Source organism: Simochromis diagramma, unplaced genomic scaffold (genome assembly GCF_900408965.1).
Source record: "Simochromis diagramma unplaced genomic scaffold, fSimDia1.1 OVJJ01000487.1, whole genome shotgun sequence".
NCBI lineage: Eukaryota > Metazoa > Chordata > Actinopteri > Cichliformes > Cichlidae > Simochromis > Simochromis diagramma.
Genome location: NW_024387305.1, coordinates 2,424,448 through 2,440,896, shown reverse-complemented (window position 1 = coordinate 2,440,896; position 16,449 = coordinate 2,424,448).

The following is a 16,449-nucleotide window of genomic DNA, read 5'->3' as shown; positions in this document are numbered from 1 at the left end:
TATGCATATTTATAATCATACGGTTCTTGGAGTGAGTGCACACACTCATGAAGTTTAGTAACTTCAGGTCACTGCAACAAGCCCAGGTACAGTTTACCGACGGATGGGTACAGGACCTTGAAATGCACCGTGTAGAAGAAAGACCATCGTACGTATCATAAGTTTACCAGTCTCACAAATCGTCCTCATAAATACACATTCGTTAACCGTTTATTAATATAACCTTTGAGCTCAATGGTAATTAATTAGTAGTGGAAATAATTTCTGGTACGCATCACAGAAATGTAGCAGTGACAATAATATTGTATGCTGTAATCGCACTGGACAATTGGTGATACAAAAACCTGTTTTACCCTGTGAACAGTGCCGTAGCTCCGCAAACGCACATAACGCACACTGCGTAGGGCACCAAATGGCCGGTAGGGCACCAAAAAAATCAAGGTCGTAAAAAAAAAAAGTAAACCATATTAATACTATAAATATCATATGCATTAATATGGTTAAACAATACAAAAGCAACATAAAACAATTTTCCCGAGAAAAGGGGTGAATCTGCTTTGTGCCCTGTCTCCAGTCTCCTCCTGGTGCCCCCCCCCCCCCCCCCCCCCCCCCCCACTCCCAGTGGTCTGTTCTATAATTGGTAAACACCTGTTTGAACATGGCCTCGAAACGGCAACAGGAGTCGGGAGCGGAGAAAAGAAAGAAGAAGAGGAAGCGTGATGAAACTCAGGCGTCGCTTGCCGGTAAGGCAATGTTTAAATAATAATAATAAAAAAAGTTCATTATTGTAGCCCTTGCTTGCACGCTCATGTCCGTCAACTCTGTGATAGCTCCTGTTAGCAGTGTTCATACTGTGTTAACAAATGTTGCAAATGATTGATGTTGGGTAGTTTGTTTACGTTGTGGATATGAATATAGAATGGACTACTAAAAGCAACTCATCATGGTCACTCAATTGACGGTTTTCAGATAACGTTAGCAATCGTGACTCACGATTGCTAACGTTATCGTGATTCGTGAGACTAGCATTTCCCTCCTCAGGTTGCTAGCTGGCTAACGTCATGCATGCTACTGATTAACCTTAACTTTGGGATAGGTCAGTGATGCAGTAAAGTATTATCAGATTAGACAAGATTACTTTGTATGTTGCTGCATTTCAGGATATCTATAAAGACGCATATCTTATTTATGCCATTGACGTCTGAACACATAAATAGTTCTCGTCTTTCTTTAGGTTCATAGATCAAGGGCGACATCTGTTGGTGAAACTGTAATATGAAACCTATATCTTCCAGTAATATAGATTTCCTACTTGCGCATTTATATCAAATTATGTACAGCATGTTTATATTGCCATTTGCCATTATGAAAATCTATACATGTAAAATATAGTTAGTAATTTTTAAATGTACCAGTGACTTACTTAATTTATTAGTCTTATAATGCAATCTTTCGTAGGCCTACTGTAGATTCAAAATTGTATTTCTGTAAAATCCCTGAATATTTTCTCTTGTATGCAGGGTCAATGCTTAAATATGTTCAAGGAGGATCTCAAGGACAGGATGAACCATCCAGTAGTAGTGCCATCCCTGGACATCAACCACCAGCCATTGTAGACCCTGCAACAATCCCTAGCCAAGAAGAACAAGAACCATCAACCACCAGTTCAGGTACAGTTCCATACACAAGTACCACTGAGAGTCCTTTCACTGAGAGACTATCAGAAAGTGACACTGTGGAGACATGTGTGCCCCCTTCAACCGAAATTACACATTATTGCCAGGCTCTTTGTTCTTGTTCCAATGTTCAATTTTTGTTTCAGTATTTATTTGTAACAGTATTTTTAACCTCCTTTAACCTTATTTATTTGTTTAACTGTCATGTTTGTTGTTATTTAATTAAACAAATTCCACTGAGAAATTAAAGTATTAATGTTTTTTTTTTTTTTTTTTTTTTCAGTGGCGGGGGGGGGCACCATAAAGCATTTGTGCTTAGGGCACCCAAATGGCTAGCAACGGCCCTGCCTGTGAATAAAAGTATATGTTTTTGTCAATGTACCATGGTGATAACAGAAGCGAAACGAATTATTGTGTCAGGACAATTCACTATTTATGCACAATAAACAAAGGAGCATAGCGCAACAATTTCTGTTCAGCGCCAGACTTGCTTGCAGAGGTGTGGACTCGAGTCACATGACTTGGACTCGAGTCGAGTCATTAATTTTATGACTTTAGACTTGACTTGAAAAAATGTTCTAAGACTTGTGACTTGACTTGGACTTTTACACCAATGACTTGGGACTTGAATTGGACTTGAACCGGTTTACTTGAAAAGACTTGATATTTTACCCCAAATATAAAATTTAACATGCATATTATATAGAGATTGAAAATGTGACGTCATTCACGGGTAGAACCGCAAAGGATTCTGGGAACTCGTGGCAAGCGGTACTAGCGCACGCAGGCTTTCAATTAAAATCAGTTACACAGCGATAAAAAGAAACACAAAAATGTCAAGAAGCTGTTGTATTATTAACTGCAATAGCCGGTCGCATGACAGCCACGGGAAGCCGACGGGTAAAGAGATCGGTTGTTATCGGATTATGTCGTTGAAGAGAAATTGTTCGAGCCATGTTTCCGAAGTAACAAAGAGGCAATGGATGGCCTGGATTGCAGCCATTCAAAGACCAAATATAACGTCCCAGAACACTCCAGCTCACATGTTAGTCTGCTCAAGCATTCCCACAAAGGTCAGTCTGCTGTTGTAGTTAATGCGTCATTTTTCTTGATATAATTGGTGATATAGGTTACAAGCAAGTCTGACGCTGAACAGAAATTGTCGCGCTATGCTCCTTTGTTTATTGTGCATAAATAGTGAATTGTCCTGACACAATATTGCGTTTCGCTTCTGTTATTATGGTACATTGACAAAAACATATACTTTTATTCACAGGGTAAAACAGTTGTTTTGTATCACTAATTGTCCAGTGCGATTACAGCATACAGTATTATTGTCACTGCTACATTTCTGTGATGCTACCAGAAATTATTTCCACTGCTAATTAATTACCGTTGAGCTCAAAGGTTATATTAATAAACGGTTAACGAATGTGTATTTATGACGACGATTTGTGAGACTGGTAAACTTATGATACGTACGATGGTCTTTCTTCTACACGGTGCATTTCAAGGTCCTGCACCCATCCGTCGGTAAACTGTACCTGGGCTTGTTGCAGTGACCGGAAGTTACTAAACTTCACGAGTGTATGCACTCACTCCAAGAAGCGTATAATTATAAATATGCATATAAATATGCTAGGATGAGATAGCTGACTTCATCTAACTAGCAAATGTTTTCCAGGCTACGTTGGTGATGCAGTTTTTTTTAATGTGTATGATATTTTTGTCATGCGATTTTAAAGCCAGTCCTACAAGCGCATCCAAGAATAACATGCAGCTTATCTCAGAACTGTCGGTGAAAATTATTCTTGGAGCTAGGTTTAATTGAGCTGCATTTTGTAGAGGTGCAATTTCACAATTTGTGTATATTTTCTAAGTTCACTATTTTGTCATGTGTTGACACAGATTTAAAAATTACATGGTCTAATATTTACATTTAGCATATAACTGCAACATTCTTTTTTCGTTTTTTTTTTAAAGACTCGAAAGGACTTGAAATTCAAAATTTCAGACTTGTGATTTTACTTGGACTTTTACACCAGTGACTTGAGACTCGACTCTGACTTGCCTGACATTACTTGAGACTTGACTTGAGACTTGAGGATAAAGACTTGAGACTTACTTGAGACTTGCAAAACAATGACTTGGTCCCACCTCTGTTAAAGTGTAAGACATGCATTTATCTTGTGTCATTAAAATGCAGCATTATGTGTAATACAGCTATATGTAATGCATTTAACTCCTTGTATTAGTTCCATTGATTATCAAAGTGACAATTTGTGTGTTCCCCCCTTCATTTTATGTTGGTCAGCTAGTTCTGTCTGTCAGTAGATGCAACAAAAGTGGCTCAGATGTGGTTGTGGTTACTGTTATCTTTTATTGTAACTCTTGTTATCGTAATAAATACCAGAAAATATTGTGATAGGATTTTGAATCCATATTGCCGAGTTCTAATCTTCTATTTCATTTTAACATTTTTAGGGGTACAATTAATAATTATATTGTTGAACAGTCTAGAATTGATTAAAGCAAAAGTGAAAGCTTTCATGTATTGTCAAAATTGAAAAGCTTCTAATTTTGTGTTCATATATTTGTTGATCTGACTCAGAAGAGTCAGTGCCTAACCAATCATTAACCTCACTGAATGTCACTAATGTGAGTTGTCAAACATTGTTTAATTACTCATCGCTAATCACTCATCTGTTAATATTTTTGACTTTGGTTTGGGAAGAGGTGGAAAAGAACCAAAATCTTGTCTCACATTGAGTTCTTATCTCCACCAGAATATCAGCATTGATGTTCGACGGGAATGCGTTCTAAAAACTATCTGTGTCTACTTAAATAAAAAGCCAGATGACCTGTTCAAGGAATTCTTGGTAAGTTAGAAAAGGGGAAAGATCAGTTTTTTTGTTTGTTTGTTTTAATTTGGGATAGTAAATTGAAGGTGGGCTCATTTGTTCATATGTATCTATATGCAATTAGCTTTTTCCCCCCTTTGTTTTCATTTTAAGGATGTGGATCTTAGTGCAAGAAGAGAAACGGAGCAGCTGACTTTAGGAGTCTGTGTTGTCAGACATGAAGGAGCAGACTCTGCAGATACACCTGAGGACATTGGTGTCATCATAGAAGGATACACTGCTTGGACTAATCTACAGTCTAAATCTGAGGTACCCAAAGCACCTGAAATACATATTTGAATTTCTTCAGAAGGTGCTGATGGAGTTGGATGGGAACAACCTATCCATGAAGGTGCAAGTTCTGAAAAACAAACTGCTTGAGTGAAACAGCCTGCACTGAACTATAGAGGACACTGAACTGGTTACAAGATTCTCAAACCCATCTCCTTGAACTTTATAAACTGTTCAGTTTGAATTCCGCAAGAACTTCTGCAAGGCCTCATACTTTTTGTTCATGTTGAACTTTTACCACCATCCAGCTACATTGAACAAGACTGCTCCTAAGTTTGGACTTCATTTTAACTTTTGAAAAAAAAAAGTTTTTTTAAATATGGACAAAAATGCCACTAAAATCATTTCTACTTGTTGTTTATAGGACTGTATTGTGAGTTTTCCATTGTACCCGAAGCAAGTTTAAATTAAGTCATGTTAATGTTAAAAATGTTGGAATCACAACACTTTCCAGTTTTAATAACTTGATTTTAACATTCTGTATTATGTCTTCCTGAACTTAATATGCACTTGCATATATGTGAAGATATTTTTGTTTAGGAAAAAGGCATTGATCTAGAATTTTGAACAGCTCAAAGTTTGCTTCAGCACATTTTACACCAAGTGTTATTAAAGTTGAGTTAACTGAATAAAATTGTGTTTGATTTATTCAATTTACTTTAAATAGAGTAAGTAATTTAATCCTATAGTTTCAGTAGAGCTCGTTTAGGGTTAGTCAATTTATCAGATGTACTTAAAATTTGTTGTTCAAATTAAATGTGTCATACATTTTAGATTTCACTAACCCAGTTGTGTGGAACCGGTTGACATAACTGGGTGGAGTAAATGCAACATCTTATTTTATAGAGTAGGTAGGGCTTGTTTTGGTTGGGTAGATTTTATTTAGTGTTGTCAATTTAAGTCAACATGTTAGTTAGATCAACACTATGATATTTAGTTAATACAACACCATTCTTGTGATTTGCATTTAATTAGCCAAAGCTTGACAGATGTACTTAAAATTTGCTGTTCAAATTAAGTGTATCATACATTTTATATTTCACTAACCCAGTTATGTGGAACCGGTTCCACATAACTGGGTGGAGTAAATGCAACATTTTATTTCTTAGAGTGTGGTGGCCTCTTAGCCAGTAGTGAAACTTATCAAACAGCCCACTTCAAAGTAGAAAATTCCAACCGGTGTGCTGGGTACTTGAACTCTACATAGGTGAGGTACTTGCTCACAAATCCAATTGGTCTTACATTAGATCAACCAACGTGGACTTGTGATAGCACAGCACCAAGACCATTACTTGATCCATCTACTGAGAGTAGAAAGGACTCGCTGAAGTTTGGATGGGCAAAAATGACCTGTTCCAGCAAGGCTTGCTTCAGCAAAAAGAAGGTCTGCCTGCATTCATCTGTCTAATCATCAGTGTTCAGCTTCCTGTGAACCTGATGGTGTTTGTGCCCCTCCCCATGGGGGCTCTTGTCACCCACTGTCAGTCTAAACAGTTCTCATTGAACTGTTGGTACAACACAGTCCATAGCAAGCGAAGAGCAGATTTTTCTCTGTGAGGGATGTCGTGGAACTTTTTTAATAAAATGCAAACACTTTATGAGCGTCTTTGAAGTGAAATTTATATCACACTGCAGCAGGAGAGAAAACAGTCAGGTCAGATGCTGAAAATAGAAGTGGCATTCGCTCCTTATATACAAAGTGCGAAACAAAGAACATTTCCCCACTCTTACAGCTCAGCACCTTTCCCCCAGAGAGAGAGAGTTGAAACCTCTCTTAACAGTCACATGAAGATGTATCTCCTGAATCGTTCTCCGAGGGGGCCCCCTCCTGCTTAAGGGTTAGAGAGGGATCTCACTATCCGTCTAACGTCTCTACCGTCTAATGGTGTCTGGGTGTGCCAGTCTACCCCTAACTACTCTACAATACTTAACTGTGTGGAATAAAGTATAAAACACATATATTGTGCTATCCTTTATATATAACTAATACCTCATACATAGTATTGTCAGAACACGTGATCAATGCATAAATGAAAAAGGAATTTTCATTAAAGGGAATACTAGTGTCTTGTTCCATAAGGTCAGATGCAATAGCTTTAACCTTGTCAGGGCCTGACCTTATATCCCCAGCACTCATGACACATGCCAGAAACCTCACTGATCTTTGCAGGAAATCATGTTTCTTTGGAGAAAGCTTGCGGTTGTGGGCTTAAGTCGTTGAAAGACCATCTCCAACCTTTGTAATGCCAGATCTTCTGTCGGGGCAAACACCAGGACATCATCCAGATAGCATAACTGAGCATCATTCTCATGAATGTGGCAGGGCTATTGCACAATCGTCGAGGCATCCGATTATGTTTATATAATCCAAATGGGGATGTGAAAGCTGTGTACTTGTCTTCATCATGTACTTCTACATTACAGTACCCAGAAGTGTGGTCCATGCAGATACTGAAGTGGCACATAGCCCAGGTAGCTACCACAACTGAAACGAGGTAGTTGCAGTAGGCTAACATTAGTTTTTAAAAAAGAACTTACTTCCAGATGTTTGTTTAGGTTGGAGTCTTTTGATGCTGAGAGCAGGTTGGTTGCTGGCAAACATTTTACAGTTTAGAGTAAAATGTCAGTCATCTATATTTAATCTCTGTAATATTCTAGATATTTATAATTGAGCTATTATAGGTGTATAGGAATTTCTTTTACTTATGTATTAATCACATTATGTTATTGTATAATGCCTTGGTGCCACTGGATTTTATCATGTCTGACACTCATACGTTAAGACAAATGGTGGGGGTGTAGTAAGGAAGTTGGGGGAAGCACTCCACAGGAAGAGTCTTTTGTCTCTTCGAGGACTCTGGGAGGTAGCAAGGGAGTGTGAACCTTAAGGTGTGAAACAGCTGTGTACTGCCTTTTGTTCCTGGACAAGGTATTTAACTGAGAGCCATGCTAGGCTCAGAGAGAACTCTGCTGACTGTCTGTCCCGCAGACATGCAGGGGCTCCATCGAGCTTGGTTGTCTTTGTGTGTTTTGATTAAAGAATGTTAGCTACCGCTCACCGCTCGTCTGCAGGCTTTATTTAAATGGAAAAACTTCCACAACAAAATGGCGGCGAGGATGGGATGGTCCGTGTGGTCGCTGAACAACGGTTCCGTGGACGGGCTGATCACCCCTGAGGAAAAAGGTACCTTTGTCCTACCAGCTGTTGAAGCGAAGGAAATGGAGGAGTCACGGAGCAGTGTGTTTCAGTCACCACCGAGACCGATTTTGAGGGGACTTCTGCAGATGGGTGAGTTGTAGCTAACTTGTATACAGTTATGAGGAGTTTTTTGTCTGGCCGAGCGGTGAAGTGCTTGCTGCTCCGGAGTTCGAGTCTCCGGAAGGAAAATCCTGGGGTTCGAGTCCCCAGGCTTGTGTTCGGTTCTGGTGTTGTGCAAAAGTAAAGCAGTCGTCTGCCAGAGTAATTGCAAAAACACCGGCCCATCACAGGGAACGGTGGTTCAAGTCCACTGTTGATAATCACATCTGCACAATACAGTGTGTGGAGTGACGGTATTTTAGCACTTTTCTGCTGAGAAGGGAAGAAGGCCATTGCAGGGGACGCTCTGAATGTAAATATGGGATCTAGATCCAGCAGCAGCGGACGTTTCACCGGGCAGCCAGAGACAAAACTCAATGCGTGACTGTATGGTAAGAACTGAGTAAATGTGTGGTGTGTAAGATTGCAGAGAATGGTTGTGTGGGAAAAGTTGATGTGTGTGTAAAAACAGAGAAAATGGGGTTCAAAAAAAAATGTTGAAAATAGGGAACAAAAAAAAAGAAAAAAAGAGAGAGGAGTGTAGAAATGGGTGTAAAAGTTGTTTCCAACTAGTGGGAGAGGGCGGTACTGCAGGCCACCAGCTCCCCTAGGGTGGACACAAAATTGTCTCACTTGGATTTTAAGAAAGGGGAGTTCAGAATCAGAGAGGAGACGTGTTGTTTTAAGCAGTGATAAGAATGATCAAAATATCTCAGTGTGTCACTCAGGGCTGTGCAGAGAGGTTTAAAGGGGCGGGTGCTCAAAGTTAAAAAGGGGCACATTGAAACAGGCTGAATAACAACAACACACATTCACCAAGAATCTAATATGGGCAACAAGGCAAAGCAAACGTAGCCGATGCTTTACCTGATGGGTACAATGTTGCTGTTGAGGGGTTGCTGTGGATAGTGCTGGAGGGCAGGGCTGTGTTGATCTGAGACTGTAGACATTAAAAAGTCCATAGGAGAGATGGTAGCTGATTAAACAAGTGTCATGAGATAATAACAAAATGCAAAGATTGGTGACAGCACTTGGAACCATAAGGCAACAAAAAACTGTGAGAAATAATTTAGGCTCTGCCTGTGAATCACTCTTTGCTTCTCTTCTTCCTTCCATCCCATCATTTCATATATCACTCTCCACTTGCTGTCTATCTGAGAACAAGGCACAACTTGCTATTGCAATAAACTATAATCTAATTATCCACACCTAACAACTCTTGCACTTAATCTATAATAAAATGATGACAGAAAAATGTTATAGCACTGCCTTTAGTAGCCTCACACAGCTCCTGCTGTTTCCTCCTCATGTCCTTACCAGGCATGTCTGGACAATGTTATATCATGAGTAATTTTTTTTTTTTAAATCCATCTAAATAAAACACACACATGCACGCACACACAGTGACATTTTACACCTTCTTCAGAATACTGTACTATGGGCATCCATGGTGCTGATCCAGAATCCTTACATTATTATTTATTACTAGAGCTACAATAATAAAGCAATGAGGAGGGGGAAGTAATAAATATGAAATAATGTCATTATGATGATTCCATTTGTTTCACTATCCACTCTGTGCAGGGGCAAAGCTTATTACATTTTTAAACTGTGGAGATACAATAATTTTACTGCTGTAAAATCCAAATTTTGTCTTATTTAAAATATAAATCTAATATAAGCTGCTTCTTGGGGCGATCGTGGCTCAAGAGTTGGGAGTTCGCCTTGTAATCGGAAGGTTGCCGGTTCGAGCCCCGGCTCGGACAGTCTTGGTCGTTGTGTCCTTGGGCAAGACACTTAACCCGTTGCCTACTGGTGGTGGTCAGAGGGCCCGGTGGCGCCAGTGTCCGGCAGCCTCGCCTCTGTTGGGGCGGCTGTGGCTATAATGTAGCTGCTATCACCAGTGTATGGATGACTGGATGTGTAAAGCGCTTTAGTAAAATACAAATACAGGCCATTTACCACTTAATGTATGTTCTTTAAAATACAGCGTGTGTTTTTTAAAATATTAATTTTTTTTAAAAAGTTGCCTCAACAAAAGGGCACTTTGGGCACCCATCAGGAAAGGGGCGGGTGCTCAAGCCCGTATAGCCCCCCCCCCTCTGCACGTGCCTGGTGTCACTTGCAGGTGAAGAGCAGACCCGGATCAATTTTCCACATGCAGCAGTCGGAAGAAAATTATAGAAACACTCAAGCCAAGTTTTGGCTGAATTATTTTACAGCTTAACTTCCATGTGTTTGTCACCCTGAGAACACAAGCTCCAAGAATCTCTCCCTGAAGACAAGAAATGCAGTTCCAGAACAACGAGATGGATTTCAAGAGCTTACAGCAGTATCCTGAGCAGTGAAGAAAAGGTCCAGCAGCAGCAGCTGTGCAAGACAGCGGCAGCAGCTGTGCAAGACAGCGGCAGCAAGGAGAAAAATAGCATCATCATGACTGGATGGATGGATGTGCATTTCCAACAAGCTGCATCTTCACTGTGTGTGAATGGATTTTTGAAAAGACTGCTTGAGTTGGACATTTGCCACTTTCGGCGCAAAAATGGCAAGATGAGAGTGTTAAAGACACAGGACAAAGCTGAAAGACAACTGACTCTCACTGAACTGCTGCAAGGGGGGAGAGATGAGATGAGACCACAGTGGAAGGAGCAGGGGAGAACATGGAGGAAGGCTGTTTTAGTGTGGGAAATGAAATTTGGGTTTAGGAAACTGGGAGGAAAAACGACTGCCTTGCGTGGAGATTTGAAAAGTGTCTGGAGCACCGCAAAGAGGAGAGGTACACAAAAATTACACAAACAGAAAAATGCATTAATCCTACTAACACAAACACACATGCAATGAAGCTCATGAAGACCAAATAGTATTTTAAGCATGCATTTCTGTTACCATCATCTTGTCCGGTTCACTTAGCAGGTTGAGAAGTGATACGTAGACTAGTGAACTAGTATTATTTTTGGGGAAGGATGATTGAATCATTGCAGGGGTGAACAGAATGATGCAGGGGGGTCAGATGAGTGGAGACTAATAGATTATCGATTTTCTTGTTTCTGATGTGTGGGGGAGGTCTTATCATGACACACATCTGGATACATGGGGGAAAACAAAAACTCATTATCTAATAGAATATTGTTGTTGTGTGAGGTGTGTGACTGGTGGATGAAAGTTTTGGAGATTTACTGATGCATTTTCCTTTGGTACCACTTTGAACCTGCCAGTTTTGATCTATCATTCTAAAAGAGTATTCTTAGACAACTTCTAAAAAGAGGCCTTCAGATTTTTTCATTTTTAACAGTGCACTGAGACTTTTTTGTTTGGCAATTTTCTCTTTTTCAAGCAGGCCTGCAAGATCGGAACCGAAAGCGCTACACAACATGTTGAACAATCTCAAGTGAGCTTCTCCGAAATTAAAATGGGCTCGGGAGAAAGCCACTTATTTGGGACAATCAGAAAACAAGTCCCTGTCAAAAAGGATTCAGCGAGGTAATCCAGTCTAAATTCTTTTTTTCTTTTTTGAAATGACGCCATTGCTGGCAGTAGAAACTTATTGCGTCACAAGAGGTTCTACTGTCAGCAAATAAAAAATGGGGAACTGACTGTTGACTGACTGGACACCAGTATGCAAGATTGCACCTCCACCTAGACAGTGACAAAAGGGTGGACGTATGTATGTATGTTTCTTTTTATAGAAGCAGAAAGGTGACAGCAACAGGTTGCATGAGCTTTTGGGCCGTGCCAACTTAACCTTTTAATTGCCACTTTCTGTGTCTTTGTGAATTTACCAGCAGTGTGTTATTCATGACCTTGTATTGTTTACAGTGCAGAGGTCACTGTGAGAAAGTGTGCATACAGATGCGCTGCGCTAACATCTACATCACTTTTTCCACAGCAGAGGGTTAATCGTGGGATCTAATCACATGATTTACAGCAGGACACACCAGAGGTGTGGACTCGAGTCACATGACTTGGACTCGAGTCAGACTCGAGTCATTAATTTTATGACTTTAGACTTGACTTGAAAAAATGTTCTAAGACTTGTGACTTGACTTGGACTTTTACACCAATGACCTGGGACTTGAATTGGACTTGAACCGGTTTACTTGAAAAGACTTGATATTTTACCCCAAATATAAAATTTAACATGCATATTATATAGAGATTGAAAATGTGACGTCATTCACGGGTAGAACCGCAAAGGATTCTGGGAACTCGTGGCAAGCGGTACTAGCGCACGCAGGCTTTCAATTGAAATCAGTTATACAGCGATAAAAAGAAACACAAAAATGTCAAGAAGCTGTTGTGTTATTAACTGCAATAGCCGGTCGCATGACAGCCACGGGAAGCCGACGGGTAAAGAGATCGGTTGTTATCGGATTACGTCGTTGAAGAGAAATTGTTCGAGCCATGTTTCCGAAGTAACAAAGACGCGACGGATGGCCTGGATTGCAGCCATTCAAAGACCAAATATAACGTCCCAGAACACTCCAGCTCACATGTTAGTCTGCTCCAAGCATTTACACGAAGGTCAGCGTTTTTTAGTAGTTAATGCGTCATTTTCATAACATAATTGGTGATATAGGTTACAAGCAAGTCTGGCGCTGAACAGAAATGGTCGCGCTATGCTCCTGTGTTTATTGTGCATAAATAGTGAATTGTCCTGACACAATATTGCGTTTCACTTCTGTTATTATGGTACATTGACAAAAACATATACTTTTATTCACAGGGTAAAACAGTTGTTTTGTATCACTAATTGCCCAGTACGATTACAGCATACAATATTATTGTCACTGCTACATTTCTGTAATGCGTACCAGAAATTATTTCCACTACTAATTAATTACCATTGAGCTCAAAGGTCCTATTAATAAACGGTTAACGAATGTGTATTTATGACGACAATTTGTGAGACTGGTAAACTTATGATACGTACGATGGTCTTTCGTTCTACACGGTGCATTTCAAGGTCCTGCACCCATCCGGCGGTAAACTGTACCTGGGCTTGTTGCAGTGACCTGAAGTTACTAAACTTCATGAGTGTATGCACTCACTCCAAGAACCGTATAATTATAAATATGCATATAAATATGCTACAATGAGATAGCTGACTTCATCTAACTAGCAAATGTTTTCCAGGCTACGTTGGTGATGCAGTTTTTTTTTTAATGTGTATGATATTTTTGTCATGCGATTTTAAAACCGGTCCTACAACCGCATCCAAGAATAACATGCAGCTTATCTCAGAACTGTCGGTGAAAATTATTCTTGGAGCTAGGTTTAATTGAGCTGCATTTTAAAGAGGTGCAATTTCACAATTTGTGTATATTTTCTAAGTTCACTATTTTGTCATGTGTTGAGAAAAACACAGATTTAAAAATTACATGGTCTAATATTTACATTTAGCATATAACTGCAACATGCTTTTTTTCGTTTTTTTTTTAATGACTCGAAAGGACTTGAAATTCAAAATTTCAGACTTGTGACTTTACTTGGACTTTTACACCAGTGACTTGAGACTCGACTCTGACTTGCCTGATATAACTTGAGACTTGACTTGAGACTTGAGGATAAAGACTTGAGACTTACTTGAGACTTGCAAAACAATGACTTGGTCCCACCTCTGGGACACACCGCTGGCTAATGTTTTTTTCTTAAGACAGGGCCTGGAGTGAAACTACTCCAGGGGAGAATCCCTGGAATTTTTAAAAGACAATGCACAACTTTATTGTGCATGTCTAATTGTGATAAGCTGACAGAGCGCAGAAGAGGGTTTTTCCGGGGAAGCTTTCATTTTTAAATTGCAGAGATCGTGACATGAAGGATATGGAAGGAGAGACTGAGGTGCAGATGCAGACCATTACTGGGAGAGAGGGCTTCAAGAGGACCATTGAGAAGCAGGAACCATCTCCAGGACAGCAGACAAACGACAGTGGGCTGCACCACTGGGCTTCCAAGGAATTGTCACGAGGAGATTTTGAACAACAAAATCTTAAATAAAATGAAAGAGATTTCGACGTTGACGCTGAGGAAGACAACTAAGGTGTACGACGTGCTCTGCCTTAAATCTACAGCTGCGTTGGAACAGAAATCGAGGGATGAAGAGAGCGTGCCAAGCTCCAAAGGTGACAGCGCAGAGGGAGACCAGCGTTGGAATTATGACTCTGTAAATGGCACAGACACCAGGAGCCATGACCGTGACTGAGAATGACCACCTAATGCTGTTTCACTTTGCCATGCAAAGTACTTTGACACTCTGGAGAAGGCTTTTCCTCTGTATCATTGTTGTTTCCATTTGCATGTGAGAGCTTAGATTGTGGGAAGATTAAAGATGAACAAAGGGTGGTGGGAGAACAGTGAAGTGAGAATACACAGTGTGAAACTCCTTTAAGTGTACAATAATGTTGATGTGATATACAGAATGTCAGGAAAGAAATTCTGGTATTAATGTGATTCTTGATTTAAGAATCAAAGGGTGGGATTGTATAGGAATTTCTTTTACTTATGTATTAATCACATTATGTTATTGTATAATGCCTTGGTGCCACTGGATTTTAACATGTCTGACACTCATACGTTAAGACAAATGGTGGGGGTGTAGTAAGGAAGTTGGGGGAAGCAGACAACTCCACAGGAAGAGTCTTTTGTCTCTTCGAGGACTCTGGGAGGTAGCAAGGGAGTGTGAACCTTAACCTTCCTCTCGTGTTAGGGTCGGCACCAACCCATTTTAAATTTCGAATGCATAAAAAAAAAAAATCACAAACATTTGTTTATTGTATCAAGGCTTTTTGACTTTGTCTGGAACCTCTATTTTTACAAAATAAAACAAAAAAAAAATCTTTTCACTAAATTATAAAATGCCCTAGTTGAAATTATGACCTTTGTGTTGTTAGGGTCAGTTTCGACCCAGGTATAAAATTATGAGTATAAAGCAATAATTAAAGCCAAAACTGAAATCATAAGTGCACTGTCAGCTAAAACACTGACAACAAGCTCCTCTCCTAATCATATGAGCTTTAGGGGATTCTTATTTTGCATGTTTTTTGCAGTATACCTGCACAAAAACAAAACAAAATAAAGACGGGCATGTCAAGACATGTGAGGTGAATTCACTCATTTGAGTGGCCATTTGACTTCCAGAGTGCACATTTACAATTTGCAGCATACGAAAATGAGAAGAAGATTCACAGTGAGCCAAGTTCTGGATCATATTTTTGAAGGAGAGGACACAGAGCAGCATAGCGATTCAGATGGGCAGGTTTCTAAGGAGGAAGACAATGTGGACTATCATCCAGAAGACACGGACACATCTGATCAGAGGTGGAGGTCGCTGGTCCTGAAGCTACTCCTGCTGAAAGATTCAAGTCCAAAAATGGTAATATTGTCACGGCTGGCGGAGTGAGCCGTGTGGAGTGGAGGAAAAGGAGGACCCAAAATGCAGCAAACTGACGATATGAGTGAAGTTTATTAACACGGTGGCAGTGGCAAAAACAGGCAATGAAGCATGAGTAATGATAAACCTAAACTGGGAGAAACTAAAGAGCAAACCTGAAGTCCACAAAACGGAGAGCAGAGACGCAGACTAAGGAACAGGGTAACAGACTGACACGGAGTTATACAGACGAACCGGCAACAGGCAGGAGAACACACAGGGCTTAAATACACACACCAGTAATCAGGGGATGAGACACAGGAGGGCAACACAGCTGGGAGGAATCTGAGCTGACGGAACAGGGGAAACGTAAACTGAGCACACTCACATATGACACAGACCTTCACAATAAAGCATCACACGCAGGCTCGACATCGAGAGACAGACAGGAAATAACATATGAAACTAAACCTGCATCTTAAACCCAGATAAACAGAAACATGGAACTCTAATAATAAACATCATAATCATCATCATAAACATTACCATAACACGACAAGAGAACAAGAACACAATCCCTGATGCAAACTTAAATCAAAACACAATAACCTCAAAATACTGGGTCCAACGGACCCAGAACCGTGACAGTACCCCCCCTCTAAGGGCTGGCTCCCGACAGCCCCAAACAAAACAAAAAAGCAGGAAGCACCAAGCCAGGGCGGGCGGAGGGGGCCCAGGAAGGAGGGCCCGAAACACAAAAAACCAGGAGCACGAGAGTCCAGAACCAAAACACGACAGCTCACCAGCCCGTAATACAGTAAAGTCCGGGGGCTGACAACACAAGAGCCGAAACAGGTCAGGGGACCGACCGTGCACACGGCAACGGCGGCGACGGGCAAACTGTTCAGGAAGCCGACC